Source organism: Lolium rigidum, chromosome 6 (assembly GCF_022539505.1).
Source record: "Lolium rigidum isolate FL_2022 chromosome 6, APGP_CSIRO_Lrig_0.1, whole genome shotgun sequence".
Classification (NCBI taxonomy): Eukaryota; Viridiplantae; Streptophyta; class Magnoliopsida; order Poales; family Poaceae; genus Lolium; species Lolium rigidum.
In genome coordinates, this window is record NC_061513.1 from 116,048,469 (window position 1) to 116,075,827 (window position 27,359).

General features: G+C 44.8%; 2 long non-coding RNA genes across 3 annotated transcripts; both read left to right on the forward strand.

The window, feature by feature from the left end:
- The first annotated feature begins 17,217 nt into the window (after positions 1–17,217).
- Positions 17,218–22,924, forward strand: LOC124668571. Of its 2 annotated transcripts, XR_006991745.1 has the most exons (4): positions 17,218–17,315; positions 17,555–17,620; positions 22,241–22,585; positions 22,788–22,924. It is a non-coding gene; the product is annotated as an uncharacterized LOC124668571 (long non-coding RNA). The 2 variants fall into 2 exon arrangements; XR_006991744.1 differs by having other exon boundaries at positions 22,241–22,924.
- A 1,262-nt stretch (positions 22,925–24,186) lies between these two features.
- LOC124667987 lies at positions 24,187–25,896 on the forward strand. Its single transcript, XR_006991508.1, has 3 exons — positions 24,187–24,295; positions 24,798–25,704; positions 25,815–25,896. It is a non-coding gene; the product is annotated as an uncharacterized LOC124667987 (long non-coding RNA).
- Positions 25,897–27,359: the final 1,463 nt, after the last annotated feature.

Consider the following 27,359-nt stretch of genomic DNA (forward strand, 5'->3'; position numbering starts at 1 on the left):
CCATTTAATCTGGGACGAGTGATGTAAAGTTCTAAGGTTGTGGATGTGCTCGTTGCTAGTAGGGATAAAACATCGATGCTTTGTCTAAGGATATTTGTGTTGATTACATTACGCACCATACTTAATGCAATTATCTCGTTGTTTACAACTTAATACTCGGAGGGGGTGCGGATGCTAACCCGAAGGTGGATTATTTAGGCATAGATGCATGCTGGATAGCGGTCTATGTACTTTGTCGTAATGCCCTGATTAAATCTCATAGTAATCATCATTGATATGTATTGAATCTTTAATTGTAAATTGCCCACCTATAATTTGTTCACCCAGCATGTTAGTTATCTTATTGGAGAGACACCACTAGTGAACTGTGGACCCCGGTCCATTCTTTTACATCTGAATACAATCTACTGCAATCATTGTTCTTTACTGGTCTTTGCAAACAAACATCATCTTCCACTTGATACGTTTAATTCTTTGTTTTCAGCAAGCCGGTGAGATTGACAACCTCACTGTTACGTTGGGGCAAAGTATCTTGATTGTGTTGTGCAGGTTCCACGTTGGCGCCGGTTTCACTGGTGTTGCGCCGCACTACACTCCTCCACCAACAACCTTCATGTGCTTCTTGGCTCCCACTGGTTCGATAACCTTAGTTTCTTTCTGAGGGAAAACTTGCTGCTGTGCGCATCACACCTTCCTCTTGGGGGTTCCCAACGGACATGTGCTTCACGCGTTATCAAGCTCTTTTTCTGGCGCCGTTGCCAAGGAGATCAAGACACGCTGCAAGGGGAGTCTCCACGTCCAATCTCTTTACTTTGTTTTTGTCTTGCTTTACTTTATTTTATTTACTGTCTTGTTTGCTTTATATCTAAAAACACAAAAAAATTAGTTGCTTTACTTTCTGTCTTGTTTATTTGCTCTATATCAAAAACACAAAAAAAATTAGTTACTTGCACTTAGTTTACTTTTGTTATCATGTCTAGCTCCGTACATGTTACTTCTTCACATGAGGAATTAGTCTTTACTTTTAAACAAGGGGATGAGGAGAGTTTTAAAGATGCTTGGTCTAGAATTTTTGATTCTTATCGTAAAGCTGAACCTCAAATGACTCTAAGTCTGCTCCTTAGTAATTTTTATTTTGGGCTTATGGTTCGCTATAGATATGCCTTGGATGCTGTAGTGGGAGGAGATTTCCTTCATTGCAATGGTGATCAAGCTTTCAATGCCATAAAAAAATTGGTTGCATCACATAGTTCAGCTAATAACTTTGATTGAGCTCTTATTAGCATTTATAATAGATTAAACACTCTTGAGACAAGTGCATCTCGCTTGAAAGAAAATTACAGTTATGTTCGTAACCGTCTTGATCAAGTTTTAGTGAACTCTGAACCTTCAATGTGGGACCCTACTATTAAAGTTGTTATTGGTGGTGAAACTTTTTATGCCCATTGTGATATTATGTCTGAATTTTGCCTTATGCCTAAGAGTATTTATGAATCTTTGACACTTTGGGGACTCGTTGAAGGGGGGGGGGGGAGGAATAACTCTTATTGATAACTCTGTTATAATTTCTAAAGGAATAGCCGAGGGTGTGCACACTGTTAGATGTATATATCTGTATCTTGTAGTTTCCCCATATGTTAGGGAGCTTTCTGCATATGTGCACCTGTACATGTACTATATATTGTGGCCTTTGGCCCCCTGGTAATACAACAAGTATATTGCCCTAACATGGTATCAGAGCAAAAAATTGATCCTCTCCCGTTGCTTGTTCGTCTCTATTCCGCCCCCGTCTTCGATCTGAGCTGGTTCCCGGCCGACGTTCTTCCTCCGCTCGATTCCCGACCGAAGTTGGTCAATCTCCTCTGCTCTGCCTCGACTCCTGCTCGCCCCGCTCGTCCGTCTTTGATTCGCCAAGGCCGCCGCCCTCGTCTGGGAGATCTCAGCGCTCAGGCCGATTGGATCTCTCCCCCGCCCGGCCCCGCGCGTGCTCCCTGGCTACCGGCCCCGCGCGTGCTCTCTGCTCCCTGACGCCCGACGCCCTCCGCCCGTCGTTCTGCTCCGACGCCCTCCGCCCGCCGCTGCCCAACGCCCCCTGGCCGATCCGCTATGTTGCGATCCCTCGCTGCCCGGTGATCTTCGATGGCGCGAATTATCCTGATTTCGCTGCCTTCATGCGCGTCCACATGCGCGGTCTTCGTCTTTGGGGTGTGCTTTCTGGCGAGGTCTCCTGTCCGCTGTGCCCCGTTGCTCCTACGGTGCCCGTTGCACCGCCACTGTTGCCTTTGCCCCCGATGCTACTCGGGCGGATAAGGATGCAGCCAAGAGTCCCGATGACACTCGCTCTAGCTGATTATGACCGGAAGGTCCAGGACCACTCTATCGCCATTGCGACTTACCGGCTGGATCCGACCGAGTACACTCGGTGGATAGATGAGGATGCTCGTGCTGCTGCTGTTCTCACCTCCAGTGTTCTGCCTCAGTATGCTGCTGAGTTTATGGGTCTTCCCACCGCTGCTGCTCAGTGGGATTTTCTTCGTCAGCGCTATCAGCCGTCTGGGGATGCTCTTTACCTGTCGGTGGTCCGTCAGGAGCATGCCCTTCAGCAGGGTGATTCTACTATTGATGAGTTCTATACTCAGAGTGCTGCTATTTGGCGTCAGCTTGATTCTCTCCATACAGCTGTGTGTGCCACCTGTCCCTGCTGTCTGACTGTGCGCGCGGATCTGGAGTTTCAGCGCGTTTTTGAGTTCTTGTCGCGGCTCCGCAAGGAGTTTGAGCCGCGCCGGGCCCAGCTGCTTGCCCGTGGCCATTTTCCGCTCTCTGAGGTACTTGCTGAGCTTCGTGCTGAGGAGACTCGTCTTCGTGGTGCTGGTCTTCTTGAGGTTCCCTCTGTTCTTGCTGCTCGTGGCCCTCCCGTGCCGTCTCGCTCGTGGACCTCCTATGCCGCCGACTTCGTTGCGGCCTCCGGCACTGACCGATACTTCCTACTCCTCCATTCTAGGGTCGGCGTCGGCCCCGCGCAGCCTCGTGGTTCGACGTCACCTCCTTGCACCTACTCGTGGCGGGCCCGGCCACACTAGCTTACACCCGCCGCATCTTACTCGTCGTCGAGCTGGTTCTTCGGGATCTTCTGCCGTTGCGCTATCCGATCGGGACATTATCCGTGGTCTTCGTGGTCTCGCTCGCCGGTACGGGCTCTTCCTCGACGAGTACTCGCTGGTTCTCGTGCTCGGCTCTTCCGGCACCGCGCGACCACCACCTTCCACACGATCGAGTACGTCATCCCCGTGGTATCTAGATTCTGGAGCTTCTTTTCATATGACCTCTCGCGTCTTCTATTCTTTCTCGCTCTTCGCTCTCTTGTTTCGCTCTGTTCGTGTTATCACGGCTGATGGTACCTCTCTCCTCGTTTCCAGTCGAGGCACCCTTTCTACTACCTCTTTCTCTCGTTCCCGATGTTTCTCATGTTCCTAGTCTTAACATGAACCTGTTCCGCTAGTCGGCTCATCGATTCCGGTTGTCGCGTCATTCTTGACGCCGATTCTTGTGCTGTTCGAGACCGCCGTACACAGGCCCTGGTTGGAGCTGGCCCTCGCAGCCTTGAGCCCCCGGGGCTCGGGAGTTAGACCGGCTTCGCGTTCCTTCTACCGCCACTTCATCCGCGGTTCTCCGCGGTTGCCGCTTCGTCATCCGGATCTTTTCAGCGAGTGGCATCATCGGCCGGGTCACCTTTGTGGCTCCCGTTTATCGTCATTAGTTCGTCGTGGTCTTCCGGGGTCCGTCTCGAGAGATGTGTCTTTGCATTCGTGTCGTGGTTGTAGGCTAGGCAAACAGATTCAGCTTCCCTATCCTACTAGTGCATCTGTATCTCAGCGACCTTTTGATTTAGTTCATTCGGATGTTTGGGGTCCGGCTCCCTTTCCTTCGAAAGGGGGTCATCGATACTATATTTTGTTTATTGATGATTTTTCGCGATACACCTGGTTGTTTCTTATGCACTCTCGTAGTGAGGTGCTTTCTATTTATCAGCCGTTTTGCAGCCATGGTTCGTACTCGTATTCCACGCCTATTCGTGTGTTTCGTGGCCGACTCCGCAGGCGAGTATATCTCCCGAGACTCGCGTGGTGTTCTTGCCGAACAGGGCACCCTTGCCCGGTTTTCGTGTCCCGGCGCCCATGCTCAAAATGGTGTCGCCGAGCGTAAGCATCGTCATATTCTTGAGACTACCCGTGCTATGATGATTGCTTCCTCTCTTCCGCCGCATTTCGGGCTGAGGTCCGTCGCTACGTCGACTTACCTCATTAACATTCAGCCTTCCGCTGCCCTTCAAGGTGGCATTCCTCTCGAGCGTCTTTCTCGGTTGCTCTCCGGATTACTCGACACTTCGTTTATTTGGTTGCGTGTGCTACGTTCTTCTCCCTCCTCGCGATCGCACCAAGCTGACCGCTCGGCCTCGTTGAGTGTGTTTTTCTCGGATACGATGATGAGCATAAGGGCTATCGCTGTTGGGACCCCGTTGGTCGTCGGATGCGCATCTCTCGTGATGTCACGTTTGACGAGACGCGTCCCTTCTATCCTCGTCCCACCTCGGGTACTTACCCGGTGGATGATATCTCTTTTCTTTTTTTTCCGGATGCACCCCCTGCTATCCCATCTCCTCCCACTCCTAGTCCTGATGCGCCCCCTTCGGCGCCATCCTCTCCTCTGTCTAGTCACCTAGTACTCCTCGTTCTCCGGCTTCGGATCCTTCTGATGATGTCCCTTCTTCCGCTTCTTCTGATGAGTTGTCCTCTGCTGATGACCTTCCCCCTTCACGGCCTGTCCGTCAGCGTCGTGATCCATCTTGTTACTCTCCTAGTCAGTATGGTCTCTCTGTCACTTCCGAGCCGACTTCTTATCGGGATGCCGAGCGTCATCCTGAATGGCAGCTTGCCATGGCTGAGGAGATCGCTGCGCTTGAGCGCACTGGCACTTGGGATCTTGTTTCTCCACCTTCTGGTGTTCGTCCTATCACGTGTAAGTGGGTCTATAGAATTAAAACTCGCTCTGATGGATCTCTTGAGCGCTGTAAAGGGCGTCTTGTGGCTCGTGGCTTTCAGCAGGAGCACGGCCGTGACTATGATGAGACTTTTGCCCCTGTGGCTCATATGACTATTGTGCGTACCCTTCTTGCTGTTGCTTCTGTTCGCCGCTGGTCTCTCTCCCAGCTTGATGTTCAGAATGCTTTTCTTAATGGCGAGTTGAGTGAGGAGGTTTACATGCAGCCTCCTCCTGGGTATTCTGTTCCCGATGGGATGGTTGTCGTCTTCGACGTTCTCTCTATGGTCTCAAACAGGCCCCTCGTGCCTGGTTTGAGCGCTTCGCCTCCGTGGTGACCGCTGCTGGTTTCTCTCCTAGTCTTCATGATCCGAGCACTTTTCGTTCACACTTCTCCTCGTGGACGTACTCTTCTTCTTCTCTATGTTGATGATATGATCATTACCGGTGATGATCCCGAGTATATTGCCTTCGTCAAGGCTCGTCTTCGTGATCGGTTTCTTATGACCGATCTTGGTCCTCTTCGCTATTTTCTTGGCATTGAGGTTTCCTCCACTTCGATGGCTTTTCTATCTCTCAGGAAAAGTACATTCAGGATCTTCTTGCTCGTGCTGATCTTGGGGATGAGCGCACAGTTGATACTCCTATGGAGCTTAATGTTAAGCTTCGTCCTACTGATGGTGATCCTCTTCCTGATCCCACTCGTTATCGCCATCTTGTTGGGAGTCTTGTTTATCTTGCTGTCACTCGTCCTTATATTTCTTATCCTCGTTCATATTCCGAGTCGGCTTGTCTCATCTCCTACCACTTGTTCACTATAGTCATCTCCTCTCGTGTTCTTCGCTATCTTCGTGGCACGATCACTCGTCGCCTTTTCTTTCCCCGTTCCAGCTCTCTCCAGCTCCGGTGCTATTCGGATGCTACGTGGGCGAGTGATCCTACGGATCGTCGTTCGCTTCTCGCTTATCGTGTGTTTCTTGGTGGTTCGCTTGTTGCTTGGAAGAAGAAGAAACAGGTCGCAGTTTCCCGTTCGAGTGTTGATGCTGAGTTGCGGGCTATGGCTTTGTTGATTGCTGAGGTGACTTGGTTACAGTGGTTGCTTGCAGATTTTGGGGTCTCTGTTACGACACCCACTCCACTTTTGTCTGAAAGTACAGGTGCTATCAGTATTGCACGTGATCCGGTCAAGCATGAGCTGACCAAGCATATCGGTGTTGATGCTTTTTACATGCGTGCACATGTACAGGATGATGTTGTTGCGGTTCATTATGTGCCTTCAGATTTGCAGTTGGCGGATTTCTTTACGAAGGCACAGACTCGAGCGCAGCATGATTTCTTACTCTCCAAACTCAGTGTTGTGGATCCACCATGAGTTTGCGGGGGGGGGGGTGTTAGATGTATATATCTGTATCTTGTAGTTTCCCCATATGTTAGGGGGCTTTCTGCATATGTGCACCTGTACATGTACTATATATTGTGGCCTTTGGCCCCCTGTTAATACAACAAGTATATTGCCCTAACACAGAGAACCATTCTTGGAAGAACGGTATCCACTGATTATCTTGTTATTAAATGTGTAGAAACAGGACAAATCACACTTGGAAGATCCCTGCTGAAAGTATTGGGAGCAATCATAGATGTGGGAGAAGGCACCCTAAAATTCACCTCTACACCGGGAGGTAGACATGTATTCCCCAAACCAAAGAGTAAGAAAAAGAGTAAGAAGGGTAGGCGTAAAGCCCGAGGTAATGATGTTGATGCTTCTTCTCTTGAAAATACTTGATTTGCACTTTCTGCGCCTAGCTGAAAGGCGTTAAAGAAAAGCACTTTTTGGGAGATAACCCATGTTTTATTTTACTACTGTATTATTGAGTCTTGGAAGTTGTTACTACTGTAGCAACATCTCCTTATCATGTTTTTTGTGCCAAGTAAAGTCTCTATGGTAAATTTGATGCTAGATTTGGATTGCTGCGCAGAAACAGAATTGCTGTCTGTAACGAATTTGCGTAGAACTCTCTGTAAAAAAAAATCAAAAAAATCTGCCAATTTACGTGCGTGATCCTCAGATATGTACGCAACTTTCATTAGTTTTGAGTTTTTCCGTTTGAGCAAGTTAAGTTCCTCTGTAAAATTCGTCTTTACAGACTGTTCTGTTTTGACAGATTCTGTCTTTTATTTCGCATTGCCGCTTTTGCTATGTTGAATGGGTTTCTTTGTTCCATTAACTTTCAGTAACTTTGTGCAATGTCCAGAGGTGTTAAGAATGATTATGTCACCTCTGAATATGTGAATTTTTTATTATGCACTAACAGTCTAATGAGTTTGCTTGAAGTTTGGTGTGGAGGAAGTTTTCAAGGGTCAAGAGAAGAGGATGATACAATATGATCAAGAAGAGTGAAAGGTCTAAGCTTGGGGATGCCCCGGTGGTTCATCCCTGCATATTTTAAGAAGACTCAAGCATCTAAGCTTGGGGATGCCCAAGGCATCCCCTTCTTCATCGACAACTTATCAGGTCACTTCTAGTGAAACTGTATTTTTATTCCATCACATCTTATGTTCTTTACTTGGAGCGTCTGTTTGCTTTTATTTTTGTTTTGATTTGAATAAAGTTGGATCTCACCATCCTTATATTGGACATATTACGCTCCGCTTTTTCATATGGAACACTTGTGTTCTTAATTGTGCTTTAATGTTCATGGCGAAGGCTGAAAATTGCTTCGTTGATTGCTATTTGGTTGGATTCAGAAAATGCTTCATATAGTTTGGAATAACTTGACAATTGTTTTGAGCTCTCATAGATCATGTTTAAGCTCTTGCATCATGTAGTTTAATCTATTAATGGAGAACTACCGTAGAGCTTGTTAAAATTTGGTTTGCATGATTGGTCTCTCTAAGTCTAGATATTTTCTGTTAAAGTGTTTGAACAACAAGGAAGACAGTGTAGAATCTTATAATGCTTGTAATATGTTCTTGTGTAAGTTCTCGTTGTACTGTTCATACTTGTGTTTGCTTCAAACAACCTTGCTAGCCCAAACCTTGTACTGAGAGGAAATGCTTCTTGTGCATCCAAACACCTTGAGCCAAAACCCATGCCATTTGTGTCCACCATATCTACCTACTATGTGGTATTTTTCTGCCATTCCAAAGTAAATTACTTGAGTGGTACCTTTAAAATTTCATTCCTTTATCTTTGCAATATATAGCTCATGGGACAAATAGCTTAAAAACTATTGTGGTGATGAATATGTAGTTATGTGTCTTAGTTCTTATAAGTTGCTTGTTTAGCGGTAACCATGTTTCTGGGGATGCCATCAACTTTTTACCTTTGTTGGATATCATTTGAGATGCTATGCATGTTCGTCTTGTCTGAAGTAAGGGTGATTTTAATGATCAAATGGTTTGAGTATGCATATTGTTAGAGAAGAACATTGGGCCGCTAACCAAAGCCATGTATCATGGTGGAAGTTTTCAGTTTGGACATACAACCTCACTCTCTTATGAGAATATTATCCGTTGTTGAATGCTTATGCATTAAAAGAGGAGTCCATTATCTGTTGTCTATGTTGTCCCGGTATGGATGTCCTAAGTTGAGATCTATTAAAAACGAGAAATCAAATGCAATTGATCTCCTAGGACCTTTGTACAGGCGGCACAAGGGTACCCCTTTGTGACACTTGGTTGAAACATATGTCATGCAATGATAATCCGTGTTAATCCAAGCTAATTAGGACAAGGTGCGAGCACTATTGGTATTCTATGCATGAGGCTTGCAACTTGTAGGAAGTATTATGCATAGCACATATGAATTATTACTACCGTTGACAAAATTGTTTCTATGTTTTCAAAATAAAAGCTCTAGCACAAAATAGTAATCCATGCTTTCCTCTGCGAAGGGTCATTCTTTTACTTTATGTTGAGTCAGTCTACCTACTTCTTTCTATCTTAGAAGCAAACACTTGTGTTAACTGTGTGCATTGATTCTTACATGTTTACCTATTGCACTCGTTATATTACTCTACATTGACAAATATCCATGAGATATACATGTTAAAAGTTGAAAGCAATTGCTGAAACTTAATCATCCTTTGTGTTGCTTCAATGCATTCTACTTTGAATTTATTGCTTATGAGTTAGCTCTTATGCAAGTCTTGTTGATGCTTGTCTTGAAAGTACTATTCATGAAAAGTTTTGCTATATGATTCATTTGTTTAGTCATCATCTTTTGTTAGCAATCTTTTGCTTCAGATCACTCCATCCATCTCATATGCTTTATAATAATGTTGATCAAGATTATGTTGGTAGCATGTCACTTCAGAAATTATTTGTTGTTATCGTTTACCTACTCGAGGGCGAGTAGGAACTAAGCTTGGGGATGCTTGATACGTCTCAAACGTATCTATAATTTCTTATGTTCCATGCTACTTTTATGACAATACTTGCATGTTTTATACATACTTTACATCATTATTATACATTTTCCGGCACTAACCTATTAACAAGATGCCGAAGCGCCGCTTGTTGTTTTCTCGCTGTTTTTGGTTTCAGAAATCCTACAAAGGAAATATTCTCGGAATTGGACGAAATCAACGCCCAGGGTCTTATTTTTCCGCGGAGCTTCCAGAAGACCGGAGGGGTTACGAAGAGGGGCCACGAGGGCCCGGCACCATAGGCCGGCGCGGCCAGAGGGGGGCCCGTGCCGTCCTATGGTGTGGGCCCCTCGCGCCGCCTCCTGACCTACCCTTCCGCCTACTTAAAGCCTTCGTCGCGAAAACCCATGTACCAAGAGCCACGATACAGAAAACCTTCCACAGATGCCGCCGCCGCCAATCCCATCTCGGGGGATTCAGGAGATCGCCTCCGGCACCCTGCCGGAGAGGGGAATCATCACCGGAGGGCTCTACATCATCATGCCCGCCTCCGGATTGATGCGTGAGTAGTTCATCCTTGGACTATGGGTCCATAGCAGTAGCTAGATGGTTGTCTTCTCCGCTTGTGCTATCATTGTTTAGATCTTGTGAGCTGCCTAACATGATCAAGATCATCTATTTGTAATGCTACATGTTGTGTTTGGTGGGATCCGATGAATCTAGAATATTATGTCAAGTTGCTTATGAATCTATCATATATGTGTTGTTTATGTTCTTGCATGCTCTCCGTTGCTAGTAGAGGTTCTGGCCAAGTTGATACTTGTAACTCCAAGAGGGGGTATTTATGCTCGATAGTGGGTTAATGCCTCCATTTAATCTGGGACAGTGACAGAAAGTTCTAAGGTTGTGGATGTGCTGTTGCTACTAGGGATAAAACATCGATGCTTTGTCTAAGGATATTTGTGTTGATTACATTACGCACCATACTTAATGCAATTATCCGTTGTTTACAACTTAATATCTGGAGGGGTACGGATGCTAACCCGAAGGTGGATTATTTAGGCATAGATGCATGCTTGGATAGCGGTCTATGTACTTTGTCGTAATGCCCCGATTAAATCTCATAGTAATCATCATTGATATGTATTGAATCTTTATTTGTCAATTGCCCACCTGTAATTTGTTCACCCAAGCATGTTAGTTATCTTATTGGAGAGACACCACTAGTGAACTGTGGACCCCGGTCCATTCTTTTACATCTGAATACAATCTACTGCAATCATTGTTCTTTCATTGTTCTTTGCAAACAAACATCATCTTCCACTCGATACGTTTAATTCTTTGTTTTCAGCAAGCCGGTGAGATTGACAACCTCACCGTTACGTTGGGGCAAAGTATCTTGATTGTGTTGTGCAGGTTCCACGTTGGCGCCGGTTTCACTGGTGTTGCGCCGCACTACACTCCTCCACCAACAACCTTCACGTGCTTCTTGGCTCCTACTGGTTCGATAACCTTGGTTTCTTTCTGAGGGAAAACTTGCTGCTGTGCGCATCGCACCTTCCTCTTGGGGGTTCCCAACGGACGTGTGCTTCACGCGTTATCATGATACAAGAAAGGAAATTCTCACTAAATAAGCCAAAAGTTGATAATAAATTTATCACTTTGATAAAACAATGTCAAAAAAGGTGACATTATGGATTCACAAAGAACATATGAATCTGAGGGTTGAGGACACTAAAACAATGTGTTCCACAACTAAGCATAATCATAAGCTAGACTGTTGGATATAGTGCTCTAGAGACAAATGGATATATGATATGTCCAAATATTTATAATTAGTTTCGTGACATGCTATAACTGTATTATGAGGAAAACACTAATACACGTGTGGTATTGTAAACAACCAAAAGTCCCTAGTAAGCACACATATGCATTACTGTTTCATTGAGGTCGATAGTTCGTCGAGGTTTTCCCGATCATGGACACACACGTCATTGACAATGAGGTCATATCCTTAGATGAATGATATGGGGGACATACCCGCAACATAATTGTAACACGATCATACTGTATGGAGTTCAATGTTATGATGTTTATATCAAGTGCATAGTAACTTAATCCTTAGACCATGAGATCGTACTAATCACCATCTCCTTAGGTTGCCTTAGTTCTTGGAACCACCACACTGTGATAGGGTGGTCATAAAGGTTCAGCTAGCTAGGTATACTGATGGAATGGTTCAGGCCTACGCTATGAAGAGTGGAATTTGTTCCGTCCGCATGATTGGAAGAACTTTATAAGGGCTCACTCGGTGAGATTATATCCATGAAAGATGTGAAGCTAATGACTAGGTCATGGGGATATAATCGCATGTGAACGAGTGAAATAGCCTTGTCGGTAACGAGATTGAACTAGGTATTGTGATACCGATGATGATGTCTCGGGCAAGTGCCGGTATCAAATGAACAAAGGAGTAAGACTATTTGCATAGGTTCAAACGATTATCATATCTTCGTGGATTTCATAGTGATTGTAATGGTTCTCCGGACCCCCCTAGTGATCATATGGTCGGTGACCTAGTCGCCGGTTCATAGCTATGTTATTCCCGAACCGTATGGTAACACACTTAAGGGTTCAACGAAACTACAGCTGGTTTTGGATTCATCAGAGTGGAGAGATTTATCTGGAATAGGGTTCCAATGAAATCCAAAATAGGTTCGGAGAAGTTCGGGAGGTGTCTTGACTAATAGGCAATTAAGGATATGTTTAATATTTGATTGGATTAATCAATATATTAAAATATATTTAATTATATAAAAATATGATTTTTTTATTTTAATTAAAAGGGCATCCCTATTCTGGAAGGAGCCAAATAAAAGAAAAAGGAAAGGGAAAATAAAAAGGAAAAAAAGGGTGGGGGTGGCCAGCCCGGCCAAGTGGGCCTGCCCACCCGCACGACTGACCAAGCCAGGGCGGGGGAGGCGGTGGCGCGCGCGGGCGTGCAGCCGGCTGGCCCTCCTCCCTCATGTTTACCTCCGTTTTAGTCCCACCTTGCCCCCTTATGAAACCTAGTACCGCTTGCCCCCTATATATAGTGGCCAGTTGGGGTCAATTAAATACATAATTAATTAGAGAAATATCTTTCTCTAGTTTCTGACTCCGTGCAGTTTCCCGAAGAATTGCATAGGGAGGAGACAACTCCAACTGGTGCGCGGGAGCGCTGCCGAGATCCGAATCCAGAAGATCTACTTCCGCAACTTCGCTGGAACGGAGTCGGGAGTGTCGTTGAGCGGCGTACGTGTGCGAAACTACGAGATACTACACCTGCTGTACTTGACATCGGGGACCCTGAGGTCGGCGTCGCCTATTCGACTACATCGTCTACGTTCTAGCGGTTTAACCGCTATCGGTCTACGAGGGTACGTTTCCGATATCACATCCGTTACTGCATTACAACATGGATAGATCTTGGGCGCATTAGGGTTTGCGTATAGTTAGAATTTTTGTTTTCTGTTGCGAGACCCAACAGAAAAATGGCGTATTTCGCAGCCATCAAGCACTCCAGGCTATGTTGCTACTGGCCCCATGGTAGGCACCAACTATTGTGGTGGTGTCATGGCAAATGCCTTGGGTAGGCTTAAGTTGGGCCGGATGTACGCCAAAGGATTACGGGAGGGAAGATGCACTAACAAGCACACATGGAACACAACGATCTACCCAGGTTCAGGGCCCTCGTGAGGAGGTAAAACCCCTACTCCTTCTTGTCTAGATGTATATATCTCGAGGTGGAAACCCCACAACAATGGTGCTCCTTGAGTTGTGTAGCAAGAGGAGGAAGAAGCTGTGAGGCTTTATGCATATGGGGCGGGATAATGAGGGATCGATCCTTTGCTAAAGAGATCATGCACCTTGATGACCCACAAGTATAGGGGATCGCAACCGTCTTCGAGGGAAGTATTACCCAATTTATTGATTCGACACAAGGGGAGATAAAGAATACTTGTATGCCTTAACAGCGGAGTTGTCAATTCAGCTGCACCTGGAAACAGACTTGCTCGCAAGAGTTTATCAGTAGCAACAGTTTTATAGAAGTAGGAATAGTGAAATAACAGCAGCGGTGAAATAAAGACAGCAGTAATGATTATAGTAAATAGCAGGATTAAAATACTGTAGGCACAGGGACGGATGAACGGGCGTTGCATGGATGAGAGAATTCATGTAACAATCATGGTAGGGCATTTGCAGGTAATAATAAAGCGGTATCCAAGTACTAATCAATCAATAGGCATGTGTTCCATATATAGTCGTACGTGCTCGCAATGAGAAACTTGCACAACATCTTTTGTCCTACCAGCCGGTGGCAGCCGGGCCTCTAGGGAAACTATCGGAAATTAAGGTACTCCTTTTAATAGAGTACCGGAGCAAAGCATTAACACTCCGTGAACACATGTGATCCTCACATCACCGCCTTCCCCTCAGGTTGTCCCAATTTCGTCACTTTGGGGCCTCGGGTTCCGGACGACAACGTGTGTATACAACTTGCGAGGTAAGATCAATAAACAATGCATATCATGATGAAACAATAACATGTTCACATCTGAGATCATGGCACTCGGGCCCTAGTGACAAGCATTAAGCATAACAAGTTGCAACAATATCATAAAAGTAACATCTATGGATACTAGGCACCATGCCCTAACAATCTTGTGACTATTACATGATCAATCTCATCCAATCCCTACCATCCCCTTCAGCCTACAGCGGGGGAATTACTCACACATGGATGGGGGAAACATGGCTGGTCGATGGAGAGGCGTCGGTGGTGATGGCGGTGAAGATCCCCTCCAATTCCCCGTCCCGCGGAGTGCCGAACGGAGTTTCGGTCCCGAGGCGGATTTTCGCGATGGCGGCGGCGTACTCGGATGGTCTCCGGAAATATGGTCGAACCCCCGGCGTTTTTAGGTCGAAAGGCGTATATAGTCCAGAGGAGAGCGTCGGGGGGCCGCCGAGGCGCCCACACAACAAGGCGGCGCGCCCCCCTCCTGGGCCGCGCCGACCTAGTGTGTGGGGGCCTCGGGCCCCCACCTGGCTTGCCCTTCTGGCTCCGTCGGTATTCTGGGAAAATAGGGCCTTTCGCATAAATTCCGAGGATTTTCCTGAAAGTTGGATTTCTGCACAAAAACGAGAAACCAGAGCAATTCTGCTGAAAACAGCGTTAGTCCGTGTTAGTTGTATCCAAAATACACAATTTAGAGGCAAAACAATAGCAAAAGTGTTCGGGAAAGTAGATACGTTTTGGACGTATCAACTCCCCCCAAGCTTAGCTTATTGCTTGTCCTCAAGCAATTCAGTTAACAACTGAGTGCGATAAAAGAACTTTCATGAACACATTTTTTCATATGATGTAAATATTCTCATGATATGACAAGTACTTAAGCAATTCATAATAAGGTACATGCAAATAAAGTCATCTAGTAACTGTGTCAATCATAAAAGAGATACCAACAAACTAATAACAAGCATCATGAAGCACTTCAATAAGCAGGATTGCAATGTTCATAGAAAGATATGATAAAGTGGTATCTCGCTTGCATGTATTTGTAGCAAAACATAAATGCCCAGGCACCTCTGAAGTTCATAGAAAGACTAGAAGTAAAATTGTCAAAGATAAAAGCATCAAAGTTATACCACAGCTGATCATATTTTGGGACAAGCATATTATACTAAGAATGACAGTCATGCTCTCAAGAAGGTGCTCAAAGAAAGGATGGTGACTCAACATAAAAGTAAAAGATTGACCCTTCGCAGAGGGAAGCAGGGATTAACATGTGCTAGAGCTTTTCATTTTTCAAAGACAGAAGTAAAATTATTTTGAGAGGTGTTTGTTGTTGTCAACGAATGATAGTGGGTACTCTAACCACCTCGCCAACCAGACTCTCAAGAGCGGCTCCCATGAAGGACGATATCTCTACCAGCAAGGTAGATCATCCATCTTCTCTTTTATTTACACATGTATTTTAGTTTCATTATGGATGACACTCTCCCCAACCTTTGCTTACACAAGCCATGGCTAACCGAATCCTCGGGTGCCTTCCAACATTCACATACCATGGGGAAGTGTCTATTTGCAGGTTAAGTTGCTTACTGATGAATCAGAGCAAAACACGTGAAGAGAATTATTAATGGAGGTTGATTAATTGGGGCTGGGAACCCCGTTGCCAGCTCTTTTTGCAAAATTATTGGATAAGCGGACGTGCCACTAGTCCATTGGTGAGAGTCTGTCCGGAGTAAATGACAAGGTTGAAAGATAAAACACCACATATTTCCTCATGAGCTATAAAACATTAACACAAATTGAGAAGTATTTTGAAGGTTTAAAGGTAGCACATGAGAATTTACTTGGAATGGTTTGAAATGCCATGCATAGGTATTTATGGTGGACACTTTGGAATAACTTGGTTTTCGAGTGTTTGGAAGCACGAGCAGCGTTCCCGCTCAGTACAAGTGAAGACTAGCAATAGACTGGGAAGCGACAATCAAGAGAGCAATAACTGTCATAATCATGCTTGCGACAAAATAAAATTAACGGAGGCATAAAAGTGATACAAGAACTCTGAAACAAAATAGATCATCGAGGATTAATTGACTTTCGTTCAGTCATATGCATGCGTGAGCATGTGCCAAGTCGATTCAAGTGAATTATTCAGAGGAGAATACCACAATGTCATACCGATTTATGAATAAAACAATGCAAGCAAATATTCATGACATGCTACTCATCTAAAGGTATAATTGATGCCACCCCATGGGCCTCTCAGATAAATCCAATTTGACTAGCCATTGAATTTTACCTCAACCAATCTGAACCGTTCATTTTTTTACCACGGTGGTATAAAAAGGAAATCCCACCGAAAAAACGCTAGCCGCACTCACGCCCTCCCTTTCTCATCTTCCTCGCGTGCTGCTCGCGAGAGGCGACTGGCGCCGCTCCGCCTTCGTGGCCGGCCGGCCGCACTTTTCCTCCTCCTCCTCAGCTAGAAAAAGAAAAGGGATTGGAGAAGAGGAAAAAGGGGCAGCGACCAGCCTAACCCTCCTCTGGGCTTCTCCTTCCGTCCCCTTGCGTCTCCCTCACCTGGCGCCGCCGGTTCCTTCTCCGGCTCGTCCTCTACGCCGGCGACGGGCGTCCTTTTCTTCCCCATCGCGTCCACCTAAGCAGCAGCCGCAGGTGGCGGATGGTGTGGGGATGGCGGCCATCGCTAATAGGAGCGGCAAGTGGCCGCTGCTTCTCGGCTGCGCTCCGTCTCCTCCACCATTCTCTGCTGGTCCCTCTCCTCCCCATCATCAAGCACGCATTGGGTATGATTTTCTCATCCTTACCTTAGCATACCATACCCTTCCCTGAACATCATCTATTTTGCTCTCATATTTTGAGGTTGCAGGTGTACACAAGGTGTTTGTGAAAATGCCTGAGGGAAATGATTGCTTCGGAAGATGACGATATACGTGCATCTTCTTTTTGTTTGAAAGGGCATGCCTTTTACTATGGATCTTGCAATAGTGTGGTACTTCACGCATTAGATATAGAGCAGTTACATAAATATTAGGTGCTTGAACCATTCAAATCCTATTTCCATGAACAAATGCATGTTGTGGTAAGCCGTATGCGTTCATTTTACTCCTATTTTCAGGCATTGCTTAATTAGATATTGTATGTTGTGTTCTACAGGAACTTGATTGGGTTAAATCCATGTGCCTCCAATTTGGTCTGTTTTGTCATCGATCCAAATAGGCCTTTCTCTTTGCATTTTGGTCGCACACTTAATATGATCCCATGTTTTTTTTGTTGCAGGTGTGTTCTAAAGGAAGACTATTGAAGTAGAAGAATAGACGTATATCTTGCTGTTTGAGTAGGTAATGGTTGGGACTAACTTTTGAACCATAATATTGTTTATTTTATCTCAATTAGATATTGTGTGTCATGTTTTTTAGGAACTTGATGGGGTCAAAATCATGTGCCTCACACTTTTGTATGTCATGAGTCCAATTAGACACTTTTAAGAAGTCAACGTCATTCTGTTCGCATCAATTATATATTGCATTCCTGCTTTTTGTTGCACATTTGATTTACCCTATGTTTTTTTCTGCTGTAGGTGTATTCTAAAGGAAGATGATGAAGTTTGATAGAAGAATGGGCCCATATCTTACTATTCCAGCGGGTAATGTTGAACTTTTTGAATTTTGAACCGTAGTGCAAGTTGGGGATCTTTTTTCTTTTTCATGGAAAACTATTATTTCCGCTATATCTGTTGACGTCAGAAACCCACTGGCGGGCAGTGACTGGTCAACACCGTAGAGCCGGGAACAACTAGGGCTGCGGCTGGCCCCAGTCCCTCAGAGCGACGGCCCGCAAAGCCTCCTGGGTCGCGCGCCGATGCAAATTGCAAGGGCGTGCCACCTGACCTATACCTGGTCAGGAAGGTGTGGATGATGCCTCGCTTAGTTTCCTGCAGGGCACACACGTACACATTAAATACGAGCCTCGATCGGCTCTCAGGTTGTCCTGTGAATCGGCTCATAGAGCCGATTCACCCACGATTCGTCCAAGGTGGCCGAATATGTGGTGGTCCTGCTTGATCAAGATAAAGCGTATGAGATCTACGACGATCTGGGGTTTTCACCGCATAATCGGATCATCCTACTCACGATTGGGCCTCGCGCTCACGCACGGTGATCGTAAGCCAGCCCTAGACAAGGCCTAAAAACCAACACTAGGTTGATCCTCGGAACGTCCTGTCTAGGGGCAGCAAATTACACCCTGCATGCCGCTGGATCCTCCAACCCTTTGTAAGGCCTAACTATTGCGGATATTGAACTAATCCTTGATGAATCAAGGAGCGATCGTAACGGATCAGATCTACTAAACGATGATCAAGCGGGGTGCCGTCCCTGCACCCATGATGAGGTACAAGGACGGCTAGATGCGCAAGGGTTGCACTACGAAAGCATATGATACTAAGAACAATGCTAACCCTAACACATCTATGATAACTACGTTGCTCGCCATCAAAAAGGCTTCAGTACGAGCAACGCATGAACAACTAGGCGAGCTCGTGCTGCCTAGATCGCGAGATGCGATCTAGGCAGCATGGTGCTTACCGGAGGAACCCTCGAGACGAAGGAGTTGGCGATGCGCCGAGATTGGTTTGTGTTGAACGTTGGTTGTTGTTTATTCCATAAACCCTAGATACATATTTATAGTCCAGGGGACTTTCTAATTGAGGCGTGCACCTAACCGTGCACGGGTAAAACTCTAACTTCTAAATTAAGATGCGATCTACTATAATACGTGATACAAGGGCAATTTAGCCCAAACTTGGTACACAAGGCCGATTCACGTATTTCTTCCATGTATATTCTTCAAACCCATCTTGATCGCGGCCCACCTCTGATCCGGTCAAATTCTGGTGATAACACATGCCCCCCTGGTTTTGGAAATGACATTTCCAAAATCATTATGCTTTTCCTTCGTCGGGTCATGTCGTGGCAGAGCGGAAACTGCCGATTGTTAGCTGGATCGACGCCCAATGAGCCGATAGCAACGCATTGGTCTCTCATAATCTTTCCTTCATCTTCTTCGACTGATGACTCTGAGACCTGGTGACACTCCTCTGCAAAATTCACCATCCTCGAAGAAGGTTGCTACACAGGACCAGCCGATGATACTCCAATTGGCTTCTAGAAACAGAACATTTACCAGGTCGGTTGCCCTCGAGTCTCGGTCAAGGCGAAACGAGACGAGGATACACAAATTAGCCGAATGGACCTGGGCTTGATCATGTCCGAGGGCACTATCATGCGAGCCAGCCGATTTGAACGAAATCGGCTCTCCGTAGGAGAGGACCTTCGGGGTGAGCTGCCCCCGAGTTTCTTCAGATCCAAATGTCATGACTACATATTCAAACAAGCCCATTGAACCCGGTACTCCGAATGCGGTCTTGTGTATATCTTCTGGATATTGTCAACATAAAGTAATATAACAAGTGCAATATGCAAGTATGTAGGAATCAATGCACGATTAACACAAGTGTTTGCTTTTTAGATAGAAGGAAATGGGTAAACCGACTCAACAATAAAAGTAGAAGAAAGGCCCTTCGCAGAGGGAAGCATGGATTGCTATATTTGTGCTAGAGCTTTTATTTTGAAAACATGAAACAATTTTGTCAACGGTAGTAATAAAGCATATGAGTTATGAAAGTTATATCTTACAAGTTGCAAGCCTCATGCATAGTATACTAATAGTGCCCGCACCTTGCCCTAATTAGCTTGGACTACCGGATCTTTGCAATGCACATGTTTTAACCAAGTGTCACAATGGGGTACCTCCATGCCGCCTGTACAAAGGTCTAAGGAGAAAGCTCGCATTTTGGATTTCTCGCTTTTGATTATTCTCAACTTAGACATCCATACCGGGACAACATGGACAACAGATAATGGACTCCTCTTTAATGCATAAGCATGTGGCAACAATTATTATTCTCATATGAGATTGAGGATATATGTCCAAAACTGAAACTTCCACCATGATTCATGGCTTTAGTTAGCGGCCCAATGTTCTTCTCTAACAAATGCATGCTCCAACCATTAAGGTGGTAGATCTCTCTTACTTCGGACAAGACGGACATGCATAGCAACTCACATGATATTCAACAAGGAATAGTTGATGGCGTCCCCGAAACATGGTTATCGCACAACAAGCAACTTAATAAGAGATAAAGTGCATAAGTACATATTCAATACCACAATAGTTTTTAAGCTATTTGTCCCATGAGCTATATATTGCAAAGGTGAATGATGGAATTTTAAAGGTAGCACTCAAGCAATTTACTTTGGAATGGCGGATAAATACCATGTAGTAGGTAGGTATGGTGGACACAAATGACATAGTGGTTGGCTCAAGGATTTTGGATGCATGAGAATTATTCCCTCTCGATACAAGGTTTAGGCTAGCAAGGTGTTTAAAGCAAACACAAGTATGAACCGGTACAGCAAAACTCACATAAAAGACATATTGAAAGCATTATAAGACTCTATACCGTCTTCATTGTTGTACCTTTATCATCATATCGAAGCCGATCGCTTGAAACGGCCTCCTCTTTGTCCTTGCCATGGCGGTAAACAGAATGAGCTACCATGTAGTTAACTTCCCGGCGCAGAGCTCTGGTCCGTTCTTCTGAAGGGGTGGACAGATCTACTTGGTCGAGGGCACCCTCGGCTGTAAAGCCGTTCCACCCGATGCCATGAGAACGGGTCTTCGAGAAAGAGCCGATTAGATCGGCTTCAAAGAGAGCCTTGAGCTCATCGTACTTCTTCTTGTGCTCATCGAGCAGCTCGCGTACGTGACTGAGTCGCCAGCCATCTCAGCTGTGGATGTCGACATGGTTGCTGAAGAGTGTCTTCCGCCATCTCAGATGTAAATGGCGATGCGGTGGATGTCGAAGATGGTCCCACCGGGCGTGCCAGAATGTGTTGACGTCAGAAACCCACTGGCGGGCAGTGACTGGTCAACACCGTAGAGCCGGGAACAACTAGGGCTGCGGCTGGCCCCAGTCCCTCAGAGCGACGGCCCGCAAAGCCTCCCGGTCGCGCGCCGATGCAAATTGCAGGGCGTGCCACCTGACCTATACACGGTCGAGGAAGGTGTGGATGATGCCTCGCTTAGTTTCTGCAGGGCACACACGTACACATTGAATACGAGCCTCGATCGGCTCTCGAGTTGTCCCGTGAATCGGCTCATAGAGCCGATCCACCCACGATTCGTCCAAGGTGGCCGAATATGTGGTGGTCCTGCTTGATCAAGATAAAGCGTATGAGATCTACGACGATCTGGGGTTTTCACCGCATAATCGGATCATCCTACTCACGATTGGGCCTCGCGCTCACGCACGGTGATCGTAAGCCAGCCCTAGACAAGGCCTAAAAACCAACACTAGGTTGATCCTCGGAACGTCCTGTCTAGGGGCAGCAAATTACACCCTGCATGCCGCTGGATCCTCCAACCCTTTGTAAGGCCTAACTATTGCGGATATTGAACTAATCCTTGATGAATCAAGGAGCGATCGTAACGGATCAGATCTACTAAACGATGATCAAGCGGGTGCCGTCCCTGCACCCATGATGAGGTACAAGGACGGCTAGATGCGCAAGGGTTGCACTACGAAAGCATATGATACTAAGAACAATGCTAACCCTAACACATCTATGATAACTACGTTGCTCGCCATCAAAAGGCTTCAGTGACGAGCAACGCATGAACAACTAGGCAGGCTCGTGTCTGCCTAGATCGCGAGATGCGATCTAGGCAGCATGGTGCTTACCGGAGGAACCCTCGAGACGAAGGAGTTGGCGATGCGCCGAGATTGGTTTGTGTTGAACGTTGGTTGTTGTTTATTCCATAAACCCTAGATACATATTTATAGTCCAGGGGACTTTCTAATTGAGGCGTGCACCTAACCGTGCACGGGTAAAACTCTAACTTCTAAATTAAGATGCGATCTACTATAATACAGATACAAGGGCAATTTAGCCCAAACTTGGTACACAAGGCCGATTCACGTATTTCTTCCATGTATATTCTTCAAACCCATCTTGATCGCGGCCCACCTCTGATCCGGTCAAATTCTGGTGATAACAATATCCTCCCATGTTTCGTTGTTTTCATGCATCACAGATTCATCAAGTACTAAACACTTCTATTATGCAAAGCATGATTTGGTTATCCATTTAGAGGAAACACACATTTTGCCTCTGATTTTAATTAACATGATATGTAAATGTAGGTTCATGGAGAGCATCTAATGGATTTTCTTGCACGAGCACGACCGGGGCGCTGGCCTTGGGCGTGAGCCCCGCGTACAGTACGAGAGCGGCCACCAGCCCTGCTTATGGTGAAGGAAGAAGAGCAAGAGGAGGGTTGCCGCCGCCATGGAGGCTCTCTGGTGTGCACACTGAGGAGAGGTCACCATTAACGAGCGGGATGAAGAGGCGTGCACATGGTGGAGAGGTTGCCATCAACGAGCAGGTGGTGGCGCAGAGCAGCGACGGAGGCGTGCGAATCAGGGGAGAAGACGGCCCGAGCGTCCTCATCGAGAGAAGTTGTAGACCTCCCCGCTGAAGAGCTGATGGTGGCTAGCTCCACCCGCCTCATTCATTTTTTTCTCTTCCTCCTGAGCTGCAACTCACTGCTCTCCCTGAGTTCCTCCATCTCTTATCATTGCCATTTTTGCTGATTGTGTCCTAAGTCAATATATATATTTGTTGTTATAGTATTTCAGAGATCTGTCATTGAGCATCTCCTTCACCTGATTTCATCTTCTTCCATAAAAGTCTGCAGGACCAAGCATTGATTTCTGATTTTATTATGGAAGCATTGGAGGTGGAGGTATGAAAACGTACATAATACATACTTGTTTACTTTCTTTCATTGTAAAGTGTACATGTGGCTTCTCTTTTATCCTGTTTATAAGCAGATTGAATTGTTTCCTTTTTATGCAATTAAGAGATTTAGCAGGAGGATGACATGATGGTGGCAGGAGGATGGCTGATGGAAGGTACTGAATTTCTAAGGTTTATCTTTGTTATTTTGAGGATGGCTGATAGAAGGTACTGAATTTTGCACTGGTACTCTGTCATATGTGTATTGTTTAATGTTGGTAGTCAATTTTTTCATAAAAGTTTAGGTTCATGTAGTTCTATTTTTCAGCTCCACTGATTTGATATGTAGCACTGTAATTTTAACCCTACCCAATCAATGGTGACATTTTCAGGGGAACTAGCTGCCAGTTCAGATTTTTGTATGTCGTGTTGTCGTCTAAATCAACGACCCGTGGTGAGCGGTGGTGCATGCTTAACATGAGAGCAATGCCTAAGCACGAACTACCATTACCTGTTACTTTTCTGCTTTGTTTGCATGCTTTTTATTATAATTTTCCTCAGAGATATCTAGAACAAAGCTTTAAATAAATTTGCTCGGTTTAGTTAGAATAATACTTAAGAGGGCCACGGTTCTACCATACCAATATTTCTTGTTTCTTCGTGTGCAATATGTTATACAACAGGTGTACATTGGCACATTTGAATAAAGACTTTGCTCTGTGTGATATATGAAATGAATAGTGGCTCACAATGTAGTTCTGATTTAGCAAAGCAGTAATTCCGCTATTCCTCATCTGCTAAGTACATTTCAGTTTATTGCTAATGTTCCAAACACATTGAAGGTGTTTTGGTCCATATGTATTTTTACGCTCCAGGAAGGTGTTGTTACCACAGTTTAATTATCTGATCTACAACTTAAGATTTGGTATAGCATGTAGGAAGTGGACATGCTATCCAGTTCAAGTTTCTATTCTCCTTTTGTTTTGATTGGTGATGAACAAATGGTTTATATAGGGGCAGCAATTTGTATGTGTAGAAAGGATTGCTTATGATTTCTTATTACTTGGGAGAACCAATGGCCAGCCTCTGCAAGTTTGTTTAATTCTGTATAGTATTTTCATGGTTCCCTTCATTAGGTGACCTATCAACACGAGCATCACTTAATAGTGGTTGCGAAATTTTGTTACTTTGCTCTGCACTGGTTTTTCGTAGTGCTGATATCGATAAGTTTCCTATATACTCATGTAAAAGCTTTATGACATGATATTTGCATGTTACATCTCTCTTTCAGTGGTCCTTCGCTGATTACATTATATTATGATTACTTGTGTTTTCTTGCCTGCAAACGTGCTTGGCGAATATGGCAGATGTGGCTTGGTCAAAATAAGGAAGTAAAGACGGTGACTTCATGGTTTCTACCTTGATGCCTTGGCGCATGATCCCGTGGGACTCATTTAAAGGTGCGGTAGTGATTGTACATTTTTTAGGTCTTACAAAACATAGTGAAACATAAGAAATTACAAATGGAGTAACAAAATTTAAATAGGTGAGAATATATAATAGCACAGCGATTTCAGATAATGACCGTCGGATCGGGTCTTGCGGTGCATCTCGTCCGTCCCTTTGCTTTCACCGCGTAGTATAAAACAAAGATAATTTTTTAGATTTTGGATGAATATTTATTCAGGGCGTTGGATGTTCGCCAAAGATAATATTTGTTAGTGTTGACCAATTCTGAATCTTTGCTGGAATGCTAAACCTGCATACATAGAACTGCATACTGATTAATAGATACGGTTTGTGTTTGGCTAATGTCTAGCAGTTGGCAGATGGACCTATATGTTTCTATAGTACTGTCTATTTTGCATTCAAATGATAATAGATTTGGCTAAAAGCTAAGGAGGCCTATAGACGAATGGTGGCTAGTAACTTACCTCTTTCTGTTGTGCTTTTGACTTCTAGGAACAGGTTGAGGAGAGTTGCCACTGCAATAAGGTAATTTTCCCCTAACGTATTCAAGCATACATGTGTAGATTTAAAGATGTGTCCTATACAGGTGTCTGTTGAGATAAAGACATGGTTCTATGTAAATTTTAATTTCCTCCAATGATATATTAATAGATTAAATGGTTTGCCCGCCTACTTGGAACATCTTAGTGTCTATTTGAGATGCCATATTTTGGATTTGTAGTTATTCAAGGCACTATATTTTTCCCCAGATACTATTGTTTTGTTGAACATTCCTGCATCTTTGTAGGAATGCTAACCCTTAATTAACAGCAATGCATGCTGATTAGTAAATACAGTGTGCTTTTGGTCCATCTTTTTACAATAGTGTCCCTATTTTGCATTCAGATTTTTATTGTTTAGCCTAAAAGATAAGGAGAAACATTTCTAAAGAGATCCATTGCGAATCTTGAAATGCACGAGCAGCAGAAATACTTGCATTTGTTGAAGCAAGAGCCATAGGTTACATTATTTCACTTACATGCCAGCATGTCCACACCAAGACCACGGTAAGTTAATTTCAAAAATATATTGTTGTGGTAATTTACTTGCATTCTGATTGAGGATTTTAAGAAATGCAAGGATTGTAGTTTTGATGTTGTCTGACTATTGTTGCATAGTGCAGATTTGCAGCCCTGTTCAGAAGGTAATTTGCCAAGGTCTGATGCTCATGTTCATTGCCACTGTACTTGCGGTGCGGTGCAGGCTGCTTGTGCTGCTACTGACCTGCTGACTTGCCTGCTCCCTATTGGCTTTCATGTTTAGAACGCCTTACCACTGCCGCTAGCTGTCGTCTGCTGCCCACATTGGGTGCCATCAATCATATGAGGATTTTATTGATTTCATGCCACTATTATGAAAGGTTCTTCTTTCAGATCTTGCGTCACAGTATTCGATATTTTTCACCTCTGGCAAATAGTTACTGTTTGATTTTTTTTAAGTGAAAGTTGATATTTTCATGTGCTTTGTTAGTGCTGGAGATCAATGAGGCCCATGAAGAATGCCATACTCGATCTCTCGAGCCTTTCCATCTCCCAACCCTCCAATGCTGAAGGTATAGGCCAACCTGTACTATTTCTCATTTTTTATAAACCATTCAAATCAACTCCATTTGAGCCTAAAACTTCAAAGCATGTCAACAATATTTTCATCTTTTTTCTGTAAATTTACAATTTATTCTAAGCTCGTTTTGTTGCCCAAATGATTTGGAAACAGAGTACACTTTCGCTTTCGTAAAACACAACCGCTCGGCTTCGTAGTTCGAGTTCGTAGTTCGGGAACGTGAGAGTGAGAGGATGCACAGCGGTCTTCTCCATCGTGGCAACCATCCACGGGGCAGCGCAGCAGCGCGTTGCTTGTCATTCATCGTGTTCCAGCCCATCCTGACTGTCCCCTTGCACTACTTAAGCCCTCCCCGCTGCCCCAACCTCCTTTTCCCCTCATCCATGACCTCCTGTAACCCAGGATCGACCAAGCTGCCCAGACATTGCTAAGAGGATTCTGCCTGGATAATTTTGTTCTGCTTGCTCAGTTGCTGTATTTCTCCTCAGGCAACTGATTCCCCCCCTCTATCTTGCAAAGAACCGAGGAGATGGGGCATCATCTTCTCTAGCTCCGACCGCACTTGGGCAATGTTTCCGACCATTCCTGTGAACCTCTGGTAGTCATACCACAGTGTCCTTTAGTTGATGTGCGCTTTGCTTCAGATGGTCACCTGAGTCGAGTTGTCCCTGTGACCAGTTGCTGCCGCCCTGAGATGAATGCCATGGACTTGCCACCGATGACGTCGTCCACCAAAGCATCTTCCTCCTCGACTGAGCACACCATTGAGTTCCTCGTGAGCTCACGAACGTGTTGTGCTTTGCCCTGCTCAATTTCATTGTCTATAACATTCAGTGCATGCATGTCGATGCGTGTGCTGCTGTCGTGCGTGCTTCTGTGCGAGCTTTTGTCATGCATGCTCCATTTACTATCTCATATTCTTTTTTACATTCCAACATCAAATCCCTTCATATTTGGTTTTTACACACCCTTTAAGATGAACACGGCGTGGCACAATTATTATGCTAGGAACTGTTCTGTTTGATCCTCACTCATGTATATGCAACGCCTGTTATTTCTGAAATTTGTTTTTCCATTATGCAAACACGCCTTGAACAGCAAGGACAATGTGGTCTAACCCCTTCCCGGACCCGTGCAAAGCGTGAGCTTCATGCACCAGGCTGCCCTTTTATACTGGCGTCATTTGTTTGTTACTTAACTATTTTGTTTTTGTATCTTATTAATGATGTCCAGTCAACCATATTCCTTTGGTCCACTGTTTGTCTTATCTTGGTAACTTCAGTTCTAACAGCATAGTTCATTAGATATAAATATAGAGTATACTATGCTGGTAGGGTCATTGTCTTCACCCTTCACCGTCTTCTTATCTTCTGTTGCTGCAACCAAGTTGACATATCTTAACACACGACGGATGAGCATCTATTTTTAGCTTTCGTAAAAACACTAGAGGCTGAT